We start from the raw sequence: 20033 nt of genomic DNA on the forward strand, positions 1-20033 counted from the left end.
CACTGAAGTCGTTAATATCACATCAGTATTCATGCAACAGCTGAATAAACGTCTCTAGTCTAGAGCTCTGCCTTGAAGTGATATTTTTCAGGATGTTCTTAATGCATATTCATTGCACCTGCTCAGATTTTCATGAACGGACAAAATACCGGTTTTTTCTTATTTGGGATATAAGCCATCATTTAAATGTGAGAGAACTGCGCTTTTATGTTTTGAGAGTGTGTTTATTGGAGAACAGACTCACTAACACACTGTGCCAAAAATCAGATCACGATTATAATATTTTCCTCTCTGGGCTGCCTCTCTGGGTTTATATGGCCTTCCTCCTTTTTTGCATTGTCTCTAGAGCACAATAGCTTCCTACTCCTATCTGCCTTTTTTTAAGTAGGGATTTCACTGTCCCATGCTTTTGTAAAAAGTATAGCACAAATGAAAATGAATAAGTAAATAATCTTCAGATGATCTTAAAAAGGAACATGGTTTCCTTTACACAGCAAATGTCATCTTCTGATCAAGGTAAAAGAGAATAATTGAACTGTAGTGTAAAGGAGGATGTCCCAGATTTAGTTCTGGGGGTTTGTGGTAATGTAGTTGGACTGGGTATTTGGGCTGATCTACAAACAATGGCCTTGGGAGAGCAACAAAGTCTTGGAAGTAAAGCATAGAAATATATTCAGATGCAGGATTTCCAGGAGAGTCCTAAAATATACAGGGAGATTTTGATATAGGAACATTAATATTGTAAAAGGTTAGAAGAAAACCCTGCAAAGGCATATTGAGAAGCATTGCAAAGGAATGATAAAGGCAAAATTCTGTGTGGAAAGTATGTACTCGTAAAATGAAATGATAGGGGGAAAGATGTTTAGTATCATCTGTTGACATGCACTCAGAGATGGAGTAGAGTTTAGTAACGAATAGCTCTGGGTTATCAAAGTGTGGTTTTGCATAAATTAACTTTCTTCATTTTTGAGTAATCCATAATGAATCAAAATAACTACAATGGCTCAAAACTTCTGTAACCAGTGTGTACTTTATATGAAGAGCTAGTGGACGTACTGCATTCAGGTCTTGAAAAGTAAATATGAAGCAGCAATGCAAGCAGTGGAATGAACACCAAATCAAATAGTTAAGCAAATTGCTCCAAAGTATGGAACAAAGGATTCTGGTTTTTGTGTTACAGAAGTTGACTATCTATATGCAAATTATTAGTAACAGCAGGGATTTTTCTTTTTTAGTGTGATTCTGAAATGCGTAGAAAGAGAGGAGTTCCTGCTGTTGTTAATTAAAAACATGTCTTCAAATGCACAAAAACGAAAAGTTGCAAAAGGAGGTTTAAGCTGTACTCTGGTAAGTTATATTAATGAATATAATAATTCACTGCAAAATAGCATTTTTATCCCTGTGCTAGTTGCACAATGGCTTTACGTACTTAATAATTTTCACTACAGCTTCATCAGTCCTCAAAGAGAACAGCACGTATTTTCTCTCAGTTAATTAAAGCTAGCAATATAATATCCATGACTTCATCTACGTGTTTATGCCAGTACACTATGAAAGTAATTGTATCAAATCCAATGTTGGGCTTAACTTCTTGAGTGCCTGATGCCCAAAATGAAATTGAATGCCTGTGTTAGGCACATGGGCTTCTGAAGTGCCTGAGGGGTAGCTGGGAGCCCCAGGATGGTGTCTGAGGGAAGTAAAGGCTTCAGTTAGCCAATTTAATGTTCTTTGTTGGTAACCTGAGACTGCTTTCTGGAACTGGGATGTGCCTACTTTTTTGGTTACTATTTTTTCATTTGTAGAGGAGGACATTCGTATCAAAGATCTCAGTGGGGCTCTTTATTTTCTTGTAAAGGGCAATTGTGTTTTGAGAATGTTATGGAAAATCTTTCTTCTTTATGACAATCATAAGAAACAGTGGTCCTTACTCTAAGAGAGCTAATCATTAGCTGTTTCTCAATTAAGCACCTAATTACCAATGTTTTCCAGCTTGGGGGTAGAATTGTTTCCCCTGCTGCTCTTGAAGTGACACTCTTTTACAGGAAAAATATTTGAGATCTGTGAGCCAAACAGAATCTCAAGAGGCTTAATTCTGCAGATGGAATGATGGAGCTTATCTAGGAAGTAGCAAACATTAGGACCTGGCTTCCTCTCCCTGAGTTTTATCAGGCATGGGACAGACAATGCTCCTGTCACTCTAGGTAGCCTGGTGGCTGGACAGCTCAGAGAATAAAGAGTTGTGGGTATGTTGTGAGCCTTGATACCAGATTTTCCTGTGCTTTGATAGTCTTATGTGAAATATAGATATCACCATTGTCACAGCCATCTCTAGAAGACAGTGACTGTAACTTCAGTATGTCATGCTCTGGTCCTGATGGTACAGTCAGCCCTCTCAGTCCGTACTCGTTGGATTGGTAAATTGGGTAGTTTGCTTGTACTGCTGGCTCTACCCCTGCAGCTCTCTGGATCAGGAGGAGATCTCTGTGCCTTGCAAAAGCTTACAGCTATCAGGAAAGTGGCCGTTCACAGATATCCATGCTACAATGCTGTTTTGGCAGTGAGGTGTTTGTTTTTAATGAGAATTCTAGAAGCATTTTTCTCAATCCCACAAAACTTTTCTTTTAGGTTAAGTTTTTACTGGGAATATCTCATTCCCATTAAAAAATTATTATCTCTTTGTGATGTGTGTGGCAAAAAGCAGCTTATTTTCACTTTGGTGTCACTGTGATTCCAAAACACGTTTTTCCAGTTGTAGATTTCTGTATATTAATCTTTATAATATTTTAAATGAGAAATAAGTTTATGGTTGGACATATTCCTCTAAGGACTGATTATCGTGGTAATGAATAAAATAATTTTATTTAGCTAATTGTTATTCTGTTGAAAGTCATAATTAAAATTTAGTCTCCTACCAGCAATTACTCCTCAGAACTCATGTTTTATTCAGTCTGTAAATCTACTCTGTCATTCATAGTGCTGTTATACCTGTGACATTGTAATGGCAAGAGTGAAAATCGAATCAACATTCTGCTGTCAGAAAAAGAGCAGTAGATATCAAAGTAATGAATATAGAGTGAACATATATGCAAATGGCCTAGGAGAGCAAATAAGTTCTTGGCATTTCTCATTTTGAGCATAGATCAAGCTAAATTTCATCATGTGAAAGAAGCTTATGTGGTTCATCTGCCCTGGCTGTAACCTCACAAGGAATGATTCAAGAAGCGTTTCATATTCTTGCTAAAAAAAATAGGTAATGATTAATAGATGTCTAACCTGGCAAGAATAGATAAAGGACTGTGATGGCAGAAAGATTCCTTTCTATTAGATGATGTGATGACTAGACTCACAAATAGGGAAACAGGGAGGATGGAACTTTTTGGCTCTACTCTGTTCCTTGCAGTTGCAGCCAATAAGACATGGGGCATTTTTTCCAGGAGGGTGGGTGGGTGATGACCCAGTTTCCCTAGAAAAACATTTGGTGACCTGAACTTAGTGGTGAGTCTGTAGGTCTCACTGATGTGCTACTCTCTGGTAATCTGTATTTCTTGGGGCAGACATGCCTTGTGCCATGGACATGCCCTGCTGCCTGGAACCAAGGATGTGTCATAGTGCTGGAGGAACAGTGAGTGTTGGGGGAAATGCATGCTCAAGTCTTCTACTGCACAAGGTCAGACACACAGGTGTGCGCACGTGGACTAAGGCCCTGGGCAGTATACCTAGGCTGAATATAGATAGACATAATCTGCATGTCTTGGCTTTGTTTGTTTGATTGTTTGTTTGTTTGTTTTGTTCTTGTGTATTGAAAATATACATTCACTTCTCAAATACTTCCTTCACTGACTTTTCTCTGATGCAACTTCCTGGAATGATTTTTGTTGTATTTGTGCATCATCTTTTTTGAAGCTGGCCTTTGAAACTGTAAGGGGTACGTTTTGCTCAGAACAATTCAAATGATGACATCTAAGAATGGTATTTTGAGAGCAGATTCAAAATATTCTGTCTTTTAAAAGCCTGTATGTGACATGCTGCAAAAAGTAATCATATGGGCTGTGTCAATTATTGGTTTGATTCCACAGGAAGCCACCTTTGCTTATCTGAGTGAAAACCCAACTTAGATATGTGGTATTTTTAAGAATTCAGATAGGTAGTTTGCAATATGAGATGACATGTAGAAATAAGCATTGGTACAAAAAAGGGAAAAAGATGAAAACACTTGCATAAGCAAAAAATATGTTATGGAAGGTCAGAATTTTGTTCTCTGTGGATGTCAAAAGATGGGATGAATACTCCTTTGCACAACTCCTTTGTGCAAAGAATACCTCACCAGAGGCATAAAACAGATGTCAAGTATGTACTGGGAAGGTCTGGGTTATCTAAAGCATATTTGGGTTGAGAGATTATATACTTCGTATACCAGCACTTCCTAGCCTTGAGGCCTTTGAAATATCACTGTCAGTAAAAACTCTGAAACCATGAATTATGGAAAAAAATGTTTGGAAGGAATGAAGGAAAATAGCACAATGATATAATATTTAGATATGCATCTCTGTAAGGAAATAAGTAAAATATGTGTGAATAAAAGTAAGATATGAATGCTTAAAAAAATGTAGATAAAAATTATTTTGACTACACTAGCCAAGATCCTTGGATTTTTTAGAAAAAATATTTGATCATCTATCTGTGATTAACCAGATTAGTGTCAGAGGATTGATTTCCTAGTTGATATGCTCTGTGACTTCTTTAAATTGAACTAGAAGAAAATCGAAATCTGTATTTATATTTGTATCAACAATACATTATATTCGTATCAAAAGCAACTTTTTTGTAATTCCTCTCTGGATTGGAATACAACAAATATTCTTGGGCATTTGCACCAAAGAGCTGGCTAGGAGGATTCTTTTGTGGCTGAGAACAGAGACTGCAACAGAATATAGAGGAAAATAGTAACAACAGATGTAGAAGTAGAAATGGAAAAGACTGAGGTGAGAGGTTTTTTTAATTTTTTTTTTTTTTTTTCCAAGATGGCTTAAGTATTTTAAAAGCTTATGGAAGAGGATTGTGTGAGAGATGGCAAAGGTCTGGGCAGCACTGAAGCATGACCTGCAAAGTGAGCAGCACAGAAAGCTCTGGTGAAATGGAGAGTAACAGCAGTGTATCAGGGGGAGGAACAGGAAACCTGAACAGAGGATGGAAAGAGGTATCAGCTGACTTTCCTAGCCTTCACTTACAAGGCTTGAATAGGTGAAGTCAGCTTTTGCTTGGAATTGATAAATTCTGACCTGCTCAGTAGAGCCTGAGCTGGTGTTGTTCATAACACTGCTTGTGCAGAACAAACAACCTGTTCTTCAGGAGATTCATTCAAATGTCTGTGCTCTCATTCTTTCAATTCAGTGTTATCCAACAAGTTTAGATCTCTCTCTTTAACGTTAATTTTGGTAAGAATGGTAAGAATTTTAAATGGGAGCTGAAAAAAGACCCCAGCTTTTTTTGTAGACTAGAATGTCTTCCATGAATCTAAATTAAAATCACTTAAACAAATGGATTCTCTAATTTCTGTAGCATTAGTTCAAAGAAATCACAACACAGGGATTAGTACTCAGCAGACTTCTTATTTTATTATATAAAATAATTGCCTTTTAAATAGTTTCCAAATTAACATTTTAATATCCCCCTGGGCTTACACATTTTAGAAACATAATATAACTCAGTACTTAATACAGAAGAACCCTATTTCCATTTCTACTAATTTAGTCTCCTGTATAAATTTAAATCATTTTTAGTGCAAGCAGCAGTAGTTCTTCTTTTCCAAGTCTTATACTAGAAGCAAAAACTGAACATTTTCATCAGAGGCCATTTATTAGTTGAAGAGCTTAATGTCTTTGTATTTCTTGGTAAGGTATTTGTGAAAAATAGTCTCTTATGTTTCATGTCTTTGTATTTTATTATATTTCATCAGGGAAAAATATAAGACAATATATGCAGCTCAATTCTCTGGTGACTTTTGCATATTAAAAGCCATGGATAACAACAATTATATATAAAATTCATTTTTATCTGTTAAAATTTTTAATTTCTGGCTTATTATATTAAATATAAATATGTTTGATTTTTTTTTTTTTATACTTTCACATAATTTTTTTCAGTAGTGCATCTTCTGATAGTAAGAAAAGCTTTCCTCTTTTCTCATTGTGTTTATCTCATACTCAGGCCTGAAACAAATTTATCACTCTGTCACACTAACAAAACCAGCTAACGTAGCAAGAACTTTAAACTATAATCAAGATGGTAGGTGGGAAAAGATTTTGTATTTGCAAGGTACACATCAAGCAGGACACAAAAAGGTGAAGGAAGTAAAGGAGAGGTATCATGCGGGTGCAGTAGCTCATGAGCCAGCTGTCTCAGCTGTCTGTTGGCCCCCAGAATGCAGCTGGAGAACATGGCATGCTGGGGCTCGCAGTGAAGCTAACAACTGGGATGGTAGTTGGAAAGAAGGTACTCAGGAAGGACAGGTAAGGCAAACAGGGACGTTGCCATATGTTACATGAAGTCAGACCCTTCCTGAGATGCAAAACAACTTACTGGTTACTGGTAATGGTTAAAGCGAATGTTTTAAAGCTGTGCAGCAGCTGTTTCTACACATAGTACCTAGACCAAAGCGATATCTGGGAGTTGGCAGAGTGAAAAACATGAATAAAACCAAATATGAATATTTGTCATGACCTATGTTTCTTGACCCTCTGGCACAACAGCTCAGGCCTTGGCACTGGGTGCACCTGAGCTTTACTGCCTGTGCTCTGCCCATGGAAAATCCTGCATGAGAGCACTCTCAAATAGTATTTTTTTTTGTTCCCTAAAGAACTTCCACAAATGTTTCCTTGCTGATTTCCCATGTGTAAAATCCCATCTCTGAAATCAAAGGCAATTTCCTATTAATTCTATTAAGGCCCAAAAAACTCTCTGGTACAGATGTCTGCATCTCCTGTGAAATAGTAAAACAGTAGTAAAACTACTGTAGTAAAAGTAAAACAGTCCAGTAGTAAAATATTTCTCCATAATCATTGCAATTGCAAAGTAGACGACCTTAATTCTGCAGTGATCTAAAACAGTTAAAAATAGAGTTTATTGTCCTGTCTATTGAAACTGTTGTTAGTGTGATTCAAGATGCTGGAAGAATATTAAAGAGAGAGGCTACTAAATTAGCTCCACTGGAGGAAAAAAAAAAAAAAAAAAGAAACCATTAACAGAATATTCAGAACTCTTTGTTTACTCCTTCAAAGTAGGAGGCTGAAAATTGCCTTATTTGAAAGAATCTTGAAAAATGTGTGTAGGGAGCAGAGAATGTTACAATGCATGTTTATGTGAATTGAAGGGGCACGTGCATGGTGGTAAGGAGGGTTGTTAACTGATTGTGAATATCAGGCTGCAAAACTTTGAGCTGCAAACTCAGCCATTGATCTTGTCTCAGTCATTGACCTGGTAAGAAAGAGTGGCGGATTTGTAAAGCGGGCTCTTGCAAGAAAATGCAAAAATTGCAAAGTATGTATTTTTCTTGTAACTGTAAGATGTGTAAAGCTTGAGAATTTTTGGCTCCAAACTGGACATCACCTACTTAGTAAGTAAAACTACTTCAGAAAAGCTGTATTGATTTGAAAGTCACAAGTTGCATATTGAGGAGGTTTACAAGAATCTTAATCCTATCATTTGTCAGTGGAGGCAGATACAGCCCTGCAAATATAAGTAGATTTATTTAGAAAAATCCAACCCAGTAAATCAAACCAAAGCACTTTTCTTTTTAAGATGTGGATATGAGGTTAACTGTAGCTGCCTTCAAATGTTGGGAAAACTCATAGTAAATAAATAAAAACCTCTGAGGTTTTCAAGGGAGTTTAACTGCTAGTTAGAAGACCTTAGCTATATAGTTCCCTCATCTAATTTATTCTCATGCACTTTTTGTTCAGAATTTTGCAGAGCAACCCGTGGCATTTGTAGGCTGTGATAACTGGTTGGTTTGTTGTTGTTTTTGGGTTTTTTTTTTTGTAATCATGATAACAGGGGTAGGTGCATTCAGGCTGCTGTAGCTCTTTGTGATGGAGTGGTGAGAAACCAAAACATCTGCCTCTCATTAAGCCAAGTCCTGACTCATTCTGGGGTGGATATAATCTCTTAAAGCATTCCAATATGGTAAGAGCATTGACAGTTAATTCAGAGAAGAGGAGGAGAAACAGAATGTCAGAGGAAGGGAAAAAATAGGTGAATGAGAAATTGATGTTGGGGACTCACTACACAGGAGACTGCACCGGTCTGAGGGGTAAGAGAATGTAAAACAGTAATGAAGCTTAAAAGACTCTGAGGTTAGATTACAACAGATAGTGCTCCTACACTCTTAAAATAATTAGTCTGTACTTTTCCTTATCTATACATTTCTCCTGCACACATTAATTATATAATATTCCTGATCTGATAGGAAGCAGTTTTATTACAGAGTTCCTTGAGAATGAGCAAAATGCATATAGCTGAGTATATACTTATCTCTCTTTGGGAGGACAGTTGTTTCCTGAAAGAAAGGAAAGGGACTCTAACTGGCCATAATCTGATCCTTCCACTTTGTGATGATGTGCTATGGAACTCTCTCAGATCAATCTAAAAGCTATCTAGAATTCAAGTTAGAAAATAGTTTTGATACAGATAAAGAGGTAAAAACGCTGTGGTTCCCATCCTCCCTTTTGTAAACTCTCATTTGTCTAAGTAATCCTAAAGCTTATTCTATGTATTTTTTGTTAATCACTGCAGAGGTTACTTCACCGTTTGGAAAGCTAAGATGAATCCCAGCTCATATGTTACTTATTAAAACTGACATATGCTGTGATGACTACCCAAAGACAGCCTTGTGACCATCACATCCCAAGTCAGTCTTGGTGACAGAAAAGAAACTCCTGTCTGTTCAGTGTGACAGACACAGCTGGGGACTTGGATTATCTCAGCGGAAGGCAGATCCCTGTACTGCTTTTGTACTATCAGCTACAGAAACTATTGAAAACTGAGCTTGTTATCCCTGTAGGCCATCTAATCTCCTAACTTCCTATGATCAACCCCACTTTGAGTCCTCTAAAATGTTACATGCCTTGTTAGTCTTTAATACTTTTTCAGCCTTGAGTGACTCTTGAAGTTACTACTGTGTGGGTTTGTGCACTGGTATGAGAGGTGACAGACCTGACAGCTGCAGTAAGAAGAAAATGAGCTATCAATACTTTATAGTTCCCTATGTTTCTTGTAGCTGTGTCTGAAAGCTCTTGGATGAAAGTCTTTATGGAGAAAAACACTTCATCACTTTATGTACATGATACCACCACTTATTTTCAGATTTTCTTGTAATTTTATAACAATTCTGGGAATTTAATAGATATTAAAAAATAGTAAGTGCTTATTAGATGATAATATATCTACTTCTTTCTTTTGGTGAGGCAGTATGATTATGAAATACAAGGAATAGATATATATTGTGTTTATGTATATATCTACAGATTTTTTAAAAATAGTTTTACTTATGGACCTATCATTTAGTCCCTATCTCATGTAGTCCAGTTATAATATTATTTTCCAGTTTAACTCTGACTTTGGAAAATATTCTCAAGTAATTCAATCAGAACTAGACTATTGATCATTGATAGAAATCATCCCATTTCATGTTGAATACTTCAGGTTAACCAAGTATAAAAACATTGCTTTTTCTATTCCCTTTGGGAAATACATTATAAAAGACTTTCCAAATGCAGAGCTCACAGTGATTAGTTTTATCAGTGAAGTAATAAAGAGTCTTGCTGATGTAGTATACTGAAACTATGCTGCTCTGGTGTGACTACAGGAGCTGGCTTTGAGTATTAGCACAGTCTTGGTTTTTACATAGGCTTAACATGGATTTGTGTCCCATATTTACCTCTCATTGATAAGTAATGAACTGATGCATGCTGCTAAGCACAGCTTCTTATCTAGGTAAATATTGCAAACTTATGTGTGAACTTAAAGGAAATCAATGCTGTAATGGCATGCAGAGTCAGTGGATGACATGTGGCATGAGTTATTATTTAAACTGATGTAGAATAATATCACAGATTGTACAGCAGTGGAAGTATGCTAGTGCTCATGCAGTCGTAACTGGTAAGAAAAGAGACTTTAGGAACAATGTATCACACTGTATATATATATATATATATATATATATAACCCTGTGTAGTTTAGAAACTCTAGGTGGAAGTGAAGACAAGTTCAAAAAAAAATTTTTCTTCTTCCCCCCTCCCAAGAAATTGTTTACTGACAATTGCCTATTTAATTTTTGTCAAGGCAAAGGGATTTATTTTAACTGTAAAGTAAAAATACACAGAGATGTAAACTGCTTTTGTTCTGCTGCTCCATTCTCTGTGCTTGGAGAACAGCAGATACTTTGAGTGTTCATTTTGTAGCTGTAGAAGAGGTAATTTATGTTGTCTATCTGGGATTCTATAGGGATTCCAGAATGAATATTTTAAAAGGTACTTTTTTTTTTTTTTTTTTTTTTTTTTTTTTTTTTTTAATAACAGATTTTGTAATTCTCAGTCTCATCTGTCTGGTCAGTAAAATAGCAGGTAAAGTGCTATGGAACTTCTCAAGACTTTCTTATTTCTGTTAGAAGAAGAGAATGATGATGGTTTTTTTTCATAAGTTGGCAGACCACACGAGTTACATTAAAGCAAAACAATCTTGTCTGTAAATTAACCATGGTGTGTTTTGTGTGTGTTCTGCTTCTGGCCCATAACTTTTGTCACGGGATACACGAAGACAGCTCTTCTCATTAGCAAGTTGGGAACTGGACTACAAGCTGTGCTCACAAGTAGGCATTCATGTTGTACAGTGGAATACTTTTTAAAAAATCGGTTTTATTGTTGCCTTTCTGGTACCTATTCCTGCTGCATAAAATATCACAGACCTTGAAAGTATCCATGGAGCTACTATGTGCTTGAAAACATCTTTTTGTAGTACAACAGAATACATTCAATATCACTGATGATCCCTGAATATTAATACCAACATTGGGATCAACAAGCATGATAAACATAAATGAGTGTCTTTTACATTGTTGAACGCAGTGGAAATCTGCACAGCACTTTATCTTTGAATTTCAGTTGCATTTCTTTCCCACTCCATGTGTTAAACTTTATTGCTGAAATAATTTAGCTTTCTCATGCAGAAAACTATTCTGATTTGTACATAGCAGCACTTTTCTCCATAACAAACAAGATGTGACTAATTTCAGTTGAAATGTATTTAATGTAATGTATTGAACTCATTGAGTATTTTTAGTACATTCCCATCAAAAGAAGATGAAGTGCGTTTCGTAAAGCTATCTGTTTCTTCAGAAGCCAACTTTTCATTTTCTTCTTCCATTTCTGGTCTGGCTTTTTTTGGCTGCTTTGATGCAGATCATGAATCAGGACTCCTTTTCCCTGGAGAAACCAGAAGTTCTCCTGTTTAAAAAAAAAAAAAAAAAAAGTGAATGAATTAGATGAGAAATGTCCTGAAGCTACTAAATGTCCAGATATTACAGAAATAAATGGAAACATTTCTTAAGAGGCAATTAGATGATGGCTAATTAGATAACTGTCAGAGGTCTGGCATAGAGAAGGAGGCTAGGGGAAGGCAGAGGATTTTGGTGGATTTCCAATCGTTTGTACTCATCTCTTTTTGTGTTGGTGTGAGAACTGAGGAAGTTCCCAGTCCTTTCTACACTATTTGGTGGCAGAAGTCCTCAATGGCTGTTGCAAATTTTCATCTGGCCCAACCCTTCGTTGCAGTACAAGCCCATGGGTGTCCCTGTTCATGGAGACCTCACTGTGAGAGAGAGAGAAAGGAGCCAGAGCAATGAATGAAACTTCTTCCCCACTTTCATCAAATCTTCTATAGACAAGTTGTTACTGCAAAAATTTTGCACAGAATATTCATCTAAGTTGCAATGGCATTGCATCTCGTCCTCCGTATAACATCACTATCGTTCACAATTAGGGTCAGTTTCTGCCTCTTAAGTTTTGGCCAACCTCTCTACAGTAACAAGGCTGAAACTGTGTAACAGAACTATCTGTGAGAATACAAGGTTTTCACAGCATCCTAACACAGTTCTGCTTGGCTGAAGTGTGCAGTATGGTACTTTCTGTCTTCTTGTAACCTCCCTATTTAAATTGTTTTATTTACATCAGCAAAAGTAGTGAAGCAGACATTTTTATAGATAATTTATAATTTTATAGAGGAACTTCTGAGAACTAACAGGGCAATTATTTCTAATCTCAATGCTAAATGCATAGGAAAGCAAGAATGTTTTCAATATTATATTTAACTAATTAGTGGTGTTTTTAAAATGCAAAATCAAATTGTGGACTCGATATTTCTTAAGCCAAATTATATTAGCTTTCTGTTTTCCATATTGCATTCACTGGATGAATATATTATAAGAAAATAAAGGGATAAAAGACAATTATTTCCTTATAGGAGCTAAATGGGGGCTTTGTAATTTCAAACCATTTTCATGCCATTGTTTCTGTACTGGAGTAGCCAGGCTCCCTGCATGTTGCTAACCAAATATCCAAAAGATCTCGAGTTTGCTATGTTTTTTTGGTTCTCATGTTTCCCTTTTGTTATTTCCTTCTCTATCTGGATAAAAAATTGGATCATTTAAAGAGGCAGTTTGTACCATGAATATACCTATATACCTGTAGTGGATGTACACCTCCTACATATGAGGGTAGTCTTACAGCAAAGCCATGTAATATTATTTTACTAGATAACCACGGCCTTAATGACAGTCTCCAATAATTAAATATATTTAAAAATCAATCTTTAGAATTTTGTGTAAGTGGCTCTTACTCATTTTGGAAACACATACCATCAAGCATTTCTATAAAGCAGTTGCAGTGTTTTGTCATTGTGCTGTTTAAGTGGTAGGATTACCAAAATATGAGTGCTGTTTGTACTTGTTGGGTGAAGTTTTTTATAACAGTCATTGTGAAGTAGATGTTCACTTAATTGATCTGATTTTGTCTTTTCCTTACAATCATTGTTGGAATACTAGATTCACTGGATGAATCTCTGCTGTTGTAACAGAGACCTGCAGAAACCCTGATTAGATCAGCCAAAGGTGCAAAGTTGTCTGAAACATGAGGGAAGGTATCCAGCTGAGTTCTATTAAATCTTTTCCATGCTTTAAATAACAGCTCCTCTAGAAGAGCAGAATGAAGATAGTGCAGCGGCCTTCTCTTTCCTTGCGGAAAGTAAAAATAAGCATACAGTGAACATATTTTTCTGGAATTAGCAAGACCACACAACTGCAGAATTAATGACATATTGTCATTTTGACTGAGTAGATACAAGTCTAAAAGCCAAATATTTATTCAGTCCAGCATGTCAGTTTATGAAAATGCATTGATCTTTCACTTCTAAAAAGATTCTTTCACATCTGAAAGTATTTTTAAGCTTTTTATTTCTTTTTGGTTTTTTTTGTAACTTACTTGACTAGTTTTATGTGAAAGATCACATAAAAGAAACAGTGGTCTTCATCAGTAATATTAACAGAAAAAATAATCTGTGAATCATAAACATATTTCAGGAAGTAAAAGCCATTTTACCCTATTAGAAATACTGTGGCATGAGAAAGGATCTGGCAAGGCAGCCAAAATGGTTGCCAAAGAGTGAGAGAGGGGGATGAGAGGCCTATTTGGCAGAATGATTAGGAAACATGTATGGGATTGGTATTGACTTGCTTTAAAGTCATGCCAAGCCCACACTTTAGTGGCAATAACTACTTAAGGGACTAAAATCAGTAAAGATGGATATACATTTGTATTTTTAGTGCATTGCAAAGATTGCTACTTTAGCGCAGTGTTTCTTATGCTATTTCTATTTTTTAATTTGCGTGAGCCTTCCTCATTTTTTTAAAAAAATCAGCCCTCTCCCTTCCTACTGCCTTAATTTTTGAAATAAGTTCTGAGTGTCCTATATTCCAGAACATGAATAATTTTGCACAGAAGGACTATTCCCCATGTATCTGACCTTCTCCCTTCTCGCTCCCTGAGAAACATGATTTTAAAATACAAGAACTGTTCTTTAGCAAGCTGTGAAGAGGATTTGATGATGCAGTGATTTTCCATATCTTCTGAGAATGCTCTACTTGGAGTGTTTTCTCCTGAAGGAAGCAAAAAATAATGTGGAAAACAGTCCCCAGTTCCATACTTACATCATCTCAGTGATCTCCAAACTTACCTCAATGGTGTTCTCCCAAAGATGCTGCACTGACGCTGTTTGGCAAAGGGCCTACCATAAAACCCATGTTCCTGCCATAAAGGGGGGGCAGGGAGCAAATGGGCTCTATCAGCAGTATTTGCACGATCAATCTGATAACAGATTCTCTTCTCTATGTCTCACTGTAGTAGATATATTTCACCATTTGACATGTCTTTCTGCAGGTGGTGCTAGCTAGTAAAATGTCTGAATAGAGAGCTAAAAACTACATTTGACTTCTCATGAAACTGAAGTGTGAAGCAGTGGGCATAAAAAGATACTGTAAATTTTTACTATGCTGCAGTTTCTGTATTTACACAGTAAGACTGGCTACACAGAGGAGTTATCTGATTAATGTTACTACTATGCTACAGTATTAAGCCTACATGCAAGAACACTGTGGGAGAAGGGAGGAAATGTTAGGATGAGTTTTTTATTCAGGTCTTCCTCAAGCAGGCCCAAGTGACCAAGGGGAGTGCAGGTTTCATGATGTACACTGCAACAAAATCTTGAGTTGTATTTCAAAGGGGAGGAAGAATGCTATGGAGTGTGCTATAATGCACTGCTACTTGTGGATCTCCTCCAGATTATCCTGCTTCAAAATAGGCAAGTCCTTTGCAGCAGACTAGCCATAACTTGGCCAAGGCAGCTATTAGGAGGAATAGCCATCAAGAAATACATTCGTACTTAAAGACCTCTGAGTAGCAGTTACAGATTTCACACAGGCTAGTTAACTCAATAGAAAAAAATGGAGATTGAAGATGGTCAGGAATGGCTGGAAACACTAACCAAACTCTTCACAAAACTGTTATCTCCAATTCTGTGAAAAGAACAACTTTTCAGTTCAGGTCTACTCATCGAAAGCCATTGCTGAAGCTGCTTTTTTGCAGCTTTTTGAGGAAAGAATGACATAAATATAGTGCATCTGAGCAGGATGGAACTAGAAGGATGCAAGGAACTCTAGATATGGTATCCTCTTTTGTTATGATTCGGCATTTTGTTTGGTTGCTTTTGTTGGCCCATAGCTGACTGTTTTCATGCTAACACGCTTACTTTCAGTAAAATGTGTCTGCAGTACTGAGAGCTAAGCTTAGGGATGGAACTCTGGCACAGCTGTGCCTAAAGCTCCTGGATCACTCAATGGCTGCTCTTGAGAATCTTTTCATACCGCTGTAATTTTGAAACAAGGAGGCATATCAAGCAAAGTAGTTCTGACTGGCATCCTCCTGTGCTGACATCTAGATACTTCTGGCAGTAATTGGAGATTTCAGGCTGAGCTGAGGACTGTGGCTGACCTTGAGTGATTGCTTGTGTTTTTTAGAGAGGCACAGCTGAAGTTTCCTGCGGTCAGCTGGACTGCAGCAGTGCTGGCTGCCTCTTGCATTCTCCAGGTCCTAGTACAGGCTTTGGTGATTGCTCTGAAATTGCATGAGCAGTTCTCAATATCACCTTATAGGCAGGGCACAGTTGAGCAGTTAATTCCCTCAGGCAGTATAGCTGGCCACATTTCTCCAGAAAGATCAACCAGAGAGATCCCAAATGGAAAAAAGTCTTCATCCTGCCTGAACAAGGAAGGGTAAATTCCAACTTGAGAGTTATAGAGGAATCAAAAAAGCTAAGCAGCCTCATGAGATTGTGGAAAGCAAACACAAATTCAATGCAAGTATGAACTAAGCACATCCATTACAAAAATGTGTCATTCTAGTAAACAGAAGCAAAACTTGATCCCATTTTCTTGCCATCAGCACTATGCAGAAATCACACTGTAGTGGCCAGAAATCAGTTTTGGAATAATGGCTGGTAGGAAGGTAGCCTAGGACGTACAGCAGTATAACTAAGCTTTCCAAACAGAAATAATGTATGTGGGTACTGCACCTAATAACAAATGCACTGAGTTTCCTCAGACAAGATCTTCAGTTGGGGCAAGGCCAGTTCTGCACTATGGCTAATAGGCAAACCTACTCTCTGCAATAGCTTTCCCAGGCTAATTTGAGGGGTCTGGAGCACAGGCCTTACGAGGAGCGGCTGAACAAGTTGGAATTGTTCAGTCTGCAGAAGAGGAGACTCAGGGAGACCTTATTGCTCTCTATAACTACCTGAAGGGAGGTTGTAGTGAGCTGGGGTCGGCCTCTTCTCTCGTGTAGTGATAGGACTAGAGGAAATGGCTTCAAACTGTGCCAGGGGAGTTTTAGGCTGGATGTTAGGAAATACTACTTCTCTGAAAGAGTGGTCAGGCAGTGGAATGGGCTGCCCAGGGAGGTCGTGGAGTCACTGACCCTGGACGTGTTCAAGGAATGTTTGGACATTGTGTTGAGGAGCATGGTTTAGTGAGAACTATTGGTGATAGGTGAATGGTTGGACTGGATGATCTTGTAGGTCTTTTCCAACCTTGGTGTTTCTGTGATTTTATGATTTCCCTGGTTGATTTGCCAGACTGATCCTATGGACCTGCCTTAACATTTCCTGTCTAACATTTGATTATTACACACACAGCTATCTTCACAGAAAACCTGAGAGTGTGCAATATTTCAGGTCTTTCACACTCTGTAATGTGGGATTTCTCACATCTCAGACTGTAGCTTAAGGATGAGATACATGGAAATTTTCCAGACTCCCAGGTGTGGGGTCACAGTGTTAGCTGTCACAGCTGCCAACGTTCATCTATGACTGCAGTTTATAGATTTAGACAAAAAAATCTTAAAAAAAAAAAGATTTTGGATCAGATTTCATAGCTTTTATATCTGAACAGCTGTTAGCTAAATTTGAGATTTGCCTCACGCTGGTATTAAAACCAACCAAAAAGCAAGAAAACACTTCCGTCACTCCAGGGCAGCCCTGAACCGCAGAGCCCAGGCGCCCTTTAAGCAAATGATGTTAAAGCAGTTTTTCCATTGGAGCTATATAACATAAGTTAGGTTGGTGTCTTCATCCTCAAAGTCTTGAATATGTAGTATTGACACATGGTTCACAAGACAGCCAGTCACACGGAGAGACCTAGAAGTGCTTCCAAGCCTGGCAGCCCATGCCTTGCCTTTCACTTTCTTTGTTCTGTCCTATGCTGGCCATCCCATGCTCTAATTTGTTCTGGGAGATTTATATCACTGTTTATCTCCCACCCCCATCTGTGTGATTTTCTTTCTCCTAGAAACATGTGGAAGGATGCACAGCCTAAAGGTGCAATCTCTCCCAGGCTTTGGTATCAGTACATGCCAGGCACACGGTGACTTCTCACTCACCTATGGACACATTACATTTGGTCAGAAGAACAGAGCAGTATCATATCAAGAACAAATGACTGCCAAAATTAGATATTTTGCTGCAGTTCCATTTATTTTTTAAGTATAAAGGCTTATTCTTGTTCCCAAGCAATTATCTATGCCTCTTAACTGAGCCTTTCTCAGGGATAGTTCTGTCTCAATACTTTCTCCTCTTCTCAACACTGTGTTAGCCATGTGCTTGGGAAATGTGGTGTTGTAAGCTTCTCAATGTTTTAACTTTTCCACTGAACACAGTTCTCTTTTTAACCAGATGAAAGATGGCTGTTTATTTCCAAAACTTCAGGGACTGACATAGCCCTTAACAATTCCTGTTCTTTCCTGGGGTCTGTTACCTGAAACAGATGGTAGAGGAGAGGAGGAGTCCTGCAGGATGCTTTCCCTGAGGAAAGCAATTGTCTTTAGTGACAGTTGGGCAAATATCAATTTGTGATTCCTGAGACACTTCTACATTAAAAAATAATAATAATAAAAAAATCTTATTTGGAACAACTACACCTTCTCAAACTTTCCTGCAGAACAGCAGATGAAACTTCTGCTCAGAATTTTTAAATCAGCTTTAGAATTTTAAAATCCAGCATGAAATCTGTACAGATACTTTTACCTCTATATTCTCACACAGGGGAAAAAAAAAAAGACAAAGTGTGAAAACTCATGCTAAGAACTAAAAAAATAAAAAAGCTTCTCTGATAGTTACAGAGTCAGAAACATCATAATTTCATGCTGAGTATGAAAAATATGGTTGAATAAACATGAGCTCTGCTCTATACAGCAGAGCTTCTGGATATTGTTCCCAAAATCATCTCTTGTTCGCACAATGCTTCTGGAATATTTAAAAGAAATTGGAACATTTCCTTTTAATTTGAAACTTTTTTAGAAAAACTTTTTGAAGCTGAGATACAGCATATCATATATTGTTACAGAACCATTAACCTTCTCTAAAAACGAGGCCAAAACATACATCTGACAGTATGTGTCATAGTGTATAAAATTTAAAGCCACACTGCTATCCAAAATGGCTTAAGCTTGTCCTGGTGCTCAGCTTAAGCTGTGTCCCATGCACAGCTCAGCATGTCAATCCAGGTCTAATTTATCTAGTAAATACTATTCACAAGCCCAGGTGTTTGCAGAGATCTTTGTAGGCTCTGAACTAGGATTCTAGCACAAAATTATCACTACTAAAATTAATTCAGAAATATTAATTCAGACTGAAATGTTTTGGCTTAATACTTGAGAAAGTGAGAACAAAAGTCAGTTAGCCCAAAGGGTGTTTTACTTCTGAGGGAATTGGGTTTTATATCTGATCCTGTTCCACCGAGGGAAGAGTTTTCTTACCAATTTCAGGACAAGGAGAATGTAGAATCAAATACTTGGGCTGCAGTGCTAGAACAAAATGAGAATTAGAAATTTTAAATGTCCTTGGTTCTTACATAAGGTTTTAAACCACTTTAAGCAGAAGTGATAACCAAAATCAGTTTGTAGGAATAAAATCTAGATGTCTTAATCTCATCTTCTTAGTGGCTTCAGGAAGGAAAGTAATCCCAAGAAAAAAGAAGTGCTCCCAGACAGTAAATTAATTGTACTATTGTACTGGAACAAGGACTAGCCATAGATAAATAGAAACCAAGCCTTGAGCATGGATAGTTGTTTCTCTCTAGAGAAGGGTTCAACTCACAAAAAGAAGAGTTTAAGAAAGCAAAGACAGACAAAGACCAGACACCTACTGAAACAAATGGAAATCAGACATTTGTTCTATTGGCAATGCAGGACAAGGTCTTTACCTGCCACAGAAGCAATGCAGCTAATCATGCTGCATGGCAGCAGTAACTGTAGTCCATGTCAATTTACTTAAACTAATATTCACCTTCAAAGTATGATGTGTCCCTTCAGTGTCACAGTTGCTGCGCAAAGGCAGCATGAGATTTCATGATGTACTTTATTCCCAGGTGATCCAATAGGTTAAATCTTAAGAGGAGATTTTTTTCTTTTTAATAAACAGTATTCTCAGCAATACAACTTCTCCAATTCAGATTCATCTTAAATGTTTTATTTTAATATTAACAAAGTGGAAAGCAATTAATTATATTGAACTTTTCAACATAGTCTTTATTACAGCAAAAATTTCAAGGCCAAAAACAAAAGAAAGGGTTGGCTTGAGCAACTTTGCTCTTTCCTTACTAGCAGCCCAAAAAACTTGCCCTACCATTTATCCTCCCTTTTCTGCTATTTAGCACTTCAGCTCTTTTTCCTTGAACCCAACTTCTTTATGTCGCTTTCTCGTTTTTTCAGGTTCACTATGACTGGTGGGCTGTGCAGGAAAGAACCATGCCACCCTCCAGTTTCTTGGTGACTGGATTCACAGTGCTCGAGATGCCTGCTTCTTCCCTCTTGCTCTTCTTTCAAATCTGAGGGGAAAAGCTAATGTGATAAAACAATAAATGATTATAGCAAAAGATAAGT

The sequence above is a fragment of the Tetrao urogallus genome (genome assembly GCF_951394365.1).
Source record: "Tetrao urogallus genome assembly, chromosome: 5".
Lineage (NCBI taxonomy): Eukaryota > Metazoa > Chordata > Aves > Galliformes > Phasianidae > Tetrao > Tetrao urogallus.